Consider the following 6,960-nt stretch of genomic DNA (forward strand, 5'->3'; position numbering starts at 1 on the left):
TGTATCTGCATGTGTACATGGGAGAGAGACCTAGAGGAGGAGTGAAGAGGGGGAGAACAGAAGAGCATCTGTCCTGATGTTGATGACCCTTTCCTGAGATGATTCTTCCTCTTCTTAAGTTGACCCCTGCTGGAGCTGAAGAGGGACTGGACATGCTGCCCCCATCATTTTCCTTTCTCCCGTTTGGCGTGGGCACTTCTCTGTTACATGATTCCAATAGTGAGCATTTGCACTCATTTCAGACTTGAAGCTCGAAGATATGAATGCCACCGGTGATGGATATTACACTGTGTCTGTGTGTGCCTTGTTCTTGGGGGGGGGGGGGGGGGGTCGAGATGTGCCCACCCATGAGGCTCATGTGACTGGTTGAGGATCCACAGAGAGTGGGTCTATCTATCTTGAGGCCCCCGGAAGACTGTCCGATTATGGGACAAATGGAGACTTGTGAGTGTGTGGAAGGGAAATATTTAGTCCAAGGAGGCAAGGCTGGATGAGTGTGTATCTGTGAATGTGTGTAACAAGCAAATACAATTATAAATACCTAAAATAAAATATTATCTGATTTTCTAACTAATTGAATTATTGAATTACAAATCATTATGGAAAAGTACATGATTAAGTTGGGGAAACTTTTTAAATTGAAGACTTCAGAGGTCAGTTCAAAAAGTAATTGTCTTTTCCTTTATCTTAATTCAATTTAAGATGAATGCAGTTATGAAATCTTTTTTATAAATGTTAAAATTCTTCTGTGCAGTTATATCAAAATAGTCAGAGAAAGTACACTAAGTACTTTATCCTCATGGAAAAAATAACTTGTACATTCAACTTGGGCAGCTGCTAACAGTATTTTCATAAATATATATAAATAATATTCTTAAATGAATAATGTATTCTAATAAAATGTCACAAGCTCCCAGAGCCCAAGGTTTCAACTTCAGATTCTGAGCAAATGTCCAAGCCCAAAGATATTCACTTTCAAATCATATGCAATTATGAAAATCAGCACTTACTGATATTTGAGAAGCTAAAAGACCAGAATGTTCGGCATATTTGCTTGATAGATTGCATAAATTATGAACTATATCAAAAGTATTATCTAATCGCTTAATTGACAATAATGTTAGAGCTAAATTTAGCTCTAAAAATAAGTACTGTATCTAATCCTGTCTACTATTATATACACACACGTCTTTGTCTTCCTTTCATCTCAGGTCAGAACTGTGAAAAGTTTGCATGCAGCACAAGTGTCTTCCCAGTTTCCTAAAGAGCCGTCTTAGTCCTGCTCATACACTGGAGGGTCTGAGTGGCGGCCATAAGGACCGATGGCCTCAGGTCCTGTTGGTGGAGGTCAGTGAGTACAAGAGGCGACAGCTGTAGAATCGCTGGGAGCCCGGTGCAGCATGAATACTGGCGATTATAGCCGGCACACACGCACACACACACACACACACACACACACACACACACACACACACACACACAGACACACACACACACACACACACACACACACACACACACACACAGACACACACACACACACACACACACACACACACACGCGCACACACACACACACACACAAACTCAAAACACACAGTGGTCAGATCCTTATCTAAAGGATACATTGTTTAGAGGTTGCTGGTGGACCGACTCACAGGATATGGACAACTGTTAGAAAGTGTGTCTGTGTGCGTGCTGACTATGATCGTATAACACATGATACATGTTTTTATGGGTCTACAGTTTGTGAGTATGCATTTAATGTACTCGCAAGCCTCTGTGTTGACGTGGTTGTATAGTTCACCAACACTGGAAGATCTCTCATTTAAACAGTAGATAACTGCACCGGCTGACCCAGGGTCAGCTGTGAGCAGAAATGTCTTTTTTTGCAATCACCCCTCATTCAAAGACACTAACTAAATAGATAAATTGATAAGTAAATAGATTCGATAAGTGAGAGTGTTTATGCTTCATAAAAAGTAATGGTTTAATATATGTTCTGTAAGTGTCTTTGAAAGGCAGCATTGACTGTTGACAAGAAGTGGACGTGGTCACTGTGGCGTCACCCATTGGATTGGGGACTGACGTTTTTCAACCTCGATTTCAGCATTTCGGCCTTTACCATCTTGGTTTTTTTCAACCTGACGTGACATGAGGAGGTGGAGTTTAGTTACAGATTACTAAATAAGAAATTTCATGCGAGCAAAATGTTACAATGTTACCCTGTGAATGGTTTGTAAAGTCAAAATCACAGACAACTCCCAGAATGCCCAACGCCTTCACAACGAACCGGTCATCCCAAGGTAACCACTCCCTAAAGTATGCTCTGCTTTATGATATATTTTACTCTCCGGCTACAGCCACGCTACTATGTTTCCATTTTAAAATGCATGTCTTTAGCTACGTATACACTAAGCGTTCACACTGCTTCAGAGGTTTAGAGCACCAAAAACAAAGTAGTTCAGAAACGCTACCGAAGCCGGGTCACCTCCTAGTGTGCACACACAGGAACGGTACACGAGCAAATGCGCTCCAATACGACGGGGACCAGCCAGCCGGCAGAGCTACAAATGTGAAAACAATGAAACAGTTGGAAACGAGTGAGAGACATGTGTTTACCAAATGTTTTGACCCTTAATCTATTCAACTTTGAGTGTTCATTTTACAACAAACGATGCTGAAATGCCTGAAATGAACATCATGCTGAACAAGACTTGGAAGTAGTTACTGAGATCATAAAGTCATGTTTTTACTGAGGTAATAAATCAAGTGAGATGTGGGATCCTTGTTTGATAATCTTCAATATATTTTGACTTTTTTTTGCAATCAGAGGAGTTGGTTGCCTCCAGAATCTGAATATACACCTGCTGCACATGCACAAGTAATCCACGTATTAGTGCTGTAATAAATTCACTCAGCACTCACAGTTTTCTAGATCCAATGAATCACAGGCAACACGTGTGAAGATATTCATGACATACGCCGCTGTCCCTCCATGAGATGCTGTAGTTTTCATTGCTTATGTTTCTCTATATGTTTGCCTTTTTTTGGTGGCGTTTTTGTAGCGTAGATACTGGTCAACACAAACGCTGTGTAACACTTGATCATGTCATGTCTCTAATACCACCAATCAAAGATATGGTATTGTAGCAGCACTTTCTCCAAATAAGGTGACTGCTAGTATCTACACACTTGAAGCAGTACCTTGCAAATACTTTTTTCTCAGGCAACCATGACACCAACCTTGAGACTGCCATTGTAAAACTAAAATTAAGAAGTCGCCTCATTGTACGATCCTCAGTCCAAATGCACTCAGCAATACATCAGAACCTGTTTCCATTTATTGAAAGGGCATTTTGGTTCCTTAAATGCAAGACCCTTGGCCCTTGGGGAGAGACCAGGGCCACTGACCTGGATGCCCAGGGAGAGGTGTTGCAGCTGGGATAGTGCTCTGGAGAGATGGTGCTGGTGGGAGCAGCTGTTGTGTGTTAGACTGTCAACACAGCATTGAAGGAAGGGTTAAATCTGGCGCAAGGACTTTTGGTTGGCTCTTGCTCTCAGGTTACATTAATATCTACTTGGTTTTACAAAAGACAGTTTGGAGATGGATGCCGTTGATGGTTCACAGATATAATATTTAACTGCATGAAGGATGATTCTCCAAAGTGACTTCATCATTGGACACTTATTGTTTCTCCTGAGGAAGGACCACCGGGCCCTGAGGTATTAACACTGCTGCCTTTTACATTCTGAACATCTACACACCGAACAAGCCAACCAGAATGTCAGAGCATTACAATCCGCTTCAAACCCTTCGTCACCACCATCATCATCATCATCATCATCATCATCAGGGTCTTAGATGTCTGTGCTCCCCCCTCCCATTCCCGTTCTCATGGGAACTTCACCGCCTTTCAATGAGCCGCCTGGTTCACCTCTCAGCACTGGCCGCTCTGGGGTTAACTCCAGAGGTGAAAGGTCACAGGATCACAGGCTCCACAATGCCTCAGATTGTTGATTGTTGATGCTAAGGCAGGCACTGAGAGGAGGGATACGACTGTGCGTGTGTGTGTGTGTTTGCATTTGTTTGATTGTGCCCTGTATTTATCTGTTTGTGCATGTGAGCGTGTGCGACTACTCCAGTGCATTTGTGAGTGTCAGTTTTTCTGCATGCATCCTGACATGTTTGTGTTTGTGCTCATGAATGCCAACGCAATGTGTGCGTAAAAGGAGGAACCTGATTGGCCGGACCACCGTGGCAGATGAAACTTGATGGACTGCAGGCTCTCTAAGCTCCTGTTGATGGGGATTTGGAGGCCTGTCTTTGAGGAGGGAAATTCAATTTCCTCCCCTTGCTCGCCGGCGCTGTTTGGATAGCTTCGTGCGGGATTGGAGAGGGTGTGTGACCCTCCAGATTACCTAGTCACTGAGAGTCTGCTGAGAAAGTGGTGTCTGATCTGCAGCATGCCATGACTCAACATGGGAGGAATGTGGCAAGGCAGAGAGCTGTCAGTCTGTCTGTCAGCCAGCCTCTACGTCTGTCACTTCTTTCACTTCCATCTATTTGACAATTTCAAGTGAGCTACACCACGTTTGTTCAAAAGGATCCCATTCTGACACAGATGGCTTATTTAGGTATTGATCTTGTTTGGGCAGCATGTATGCAAATCTAACTTTTGTGTGCATCTGTTATTTTATTGATTGAGCATGATCAATAATTATGTTAAACAATACATGTGTTGAGGATCCCTATTTAGGATGCACTGTGGCAATTCAAGCAGATTGTTTATTGTTTTCATCAGACTGTTTGTACTTAGTCTTTTACTTAGTACTGTTTGTTAGATCCTGTAACGTAGACCTCCTAGTAGTACAAGCATTTCTATTTTACATTGTTTTGACAATACAATTTTATAAACGCTACTAAATATGAATGCATTGAATTTATACATGATAAAATGTATTAACTGTGGTTCCTGTCTTGTAATACTCTTTTCTACCTTCAAAAACAGTTTGTTCTTAAGACGTTGTGTCTGACCACAACAGAAGGAAAAAGTGTTACCTGATCCAGACGGCCACACAGACATGGAGAGGAGGGAGATGCCATGTCATTTAAATACGGGGATAGCGATGTACGTTTTAGACGTTCTGTCATAGTGTTGTACACAATTGTGCACATGAAAAATGTCGCAAATAGTTGTGTCATAAGTGAAATGAGAGAGCTTGAGAGGGGAGCTCAAACCCTGCTTTCTGTCTCACCTTTGCATCGCTTCTTGTTTTGTCAGTCAAAGCGAACATTTTGTCATTCTGCATCTCCTCATTCTCCTATATTATGACTATTGTGATTACATTCCAGTGAGGATGATTCATTAAAAAAAATAATCTGCATTTAGGGACTACATTATTGTTGCACCATCATTGCATAATTTCATGTTATTGACCAGTTGGTCTCAGAGAACACGGGGATAGAGGTCCTAGCTAACCACTCATTAACTTATCTCATCCCCACTTACTGAAGCAAGGGCAACATCCTCCAATTGAATTTAAATACTGAGCACCTAGTGAGCGTCGCAATGATATATGTCCACTGTGCTGAGCGTGCACAAACAAACATATATACACAGTTCTGTAGGGGGTTGTGTTCCACCTCATCAGGAATGTCAATTACCTCTGCATTGTTTGCTCTGTTGTTGTTTGTTTATTTGGCCTGGAGGAAAGCTGTGATAGGGATCAGGGAGGCGGTGCAGTGTCAGTGACACTCGAGCTGTTTGCCTCCTCATTACCTTCAGCCATCTCTCTCTCACCTAGCCTTAAAATGGAGGAATGTCTTTAAAGCCTCATCCAATTTTACTGGAGCACTGACCACTTCATCATACGCAGATGTTGCTGTGTGTTGTCTATGTGTGTGCCAGAGGGGTTGGAGAGCTGGTGTGTGCTTCCTGGGTCACGGCATGTTATTGTTCTTGGAAAACCCTCTTGATGGAGAAATGTGTTGCCTGAAGTCTCATATTTACTGCCAGAACAAAAGGAAAGGTTGAAGCAAAAGTAAAGAGCAGGAAGAATAAAAGCTAAATGAAGGTGTTATTTTACAAAACCTGCTTTGTCGTATCTGGGTCTGAAAAAATACATGCAGAACATCAAAGATTAGAACATTTAGGATTTAGCTAAAATAAATGGGATAGGTAGTATATTACTTGGTTGATTAATAAGGACAACAGATGTGATAAAAGGTTATTATATACTCGATCTGAAGCAAAAGACAAAAAGACTATTTTTAACATTTGTACACTCTGGGAAGCATGTAATGGTAATATTTCACCTTTATGTAACAATCTGTAGATTCATAGATACTGAAAATAAGTTGTATAAGTTTATCCCAGCATGGTGTTGTCTATGTTGGGGTCCGGTTACTTGTTCCTCGCTTCACTAGTTTACAGACTGCCCACAACCCCCATACTTCCACCATCCACCCGTCTGTTTTCTAAACCCGTCTCCATGGACCCTGATACTTGTCTGCACATGTCTCCACCCCTCAGCTCTGCAGGGTTCAGGGGGGTTATAGAAAAGCCAGTTTGTTCAGTTTTGGGATATTCGGAACAATGTGATGAACAAATGTGAAAAGCAATACCAAGTAAAAAAGATCATATCATAAGCATCTTGTAACACACAAAACGGACACAGGTCATCCAGTCAAGTGGAATACAAATCAAGAAAATTAAACTGCTCTCGTGTAAATTTGACTAAGATCCTTGTATGCAAACCATATATGGATATCTTCCTCTTTTTTTTTTAGCATTAGATTCAAAGACATGGGTGGAGGCATTGCCCTTTGAGTGGATGGAGTAATGCCAGAATATTTAGATGATTGGAGATTTGCTTCAGGTAGATAAGATGTGACAGAGGATAAGAAGCATTAGCTTTGTTTAAGATTGGCAGGACCTCTCCTCTCCTCTCCTCTCA

Source organism: Cyclopterus lumpus, chromosome 24, assembly GCF_009769545.1.
Source record: "Cyclopterus lumpus isolate fCycLum1 chromosome 24, fCycLum1.pri, whole genome shotgun sequence".
Taxonomy (NCBI): domain Eukaryota; kingdom Metazoa; phylum Chordata; class Actinopteri; order Perciformes; family Cyclopteridae; genus Cyclopterus; species Cyclopterus lumpus.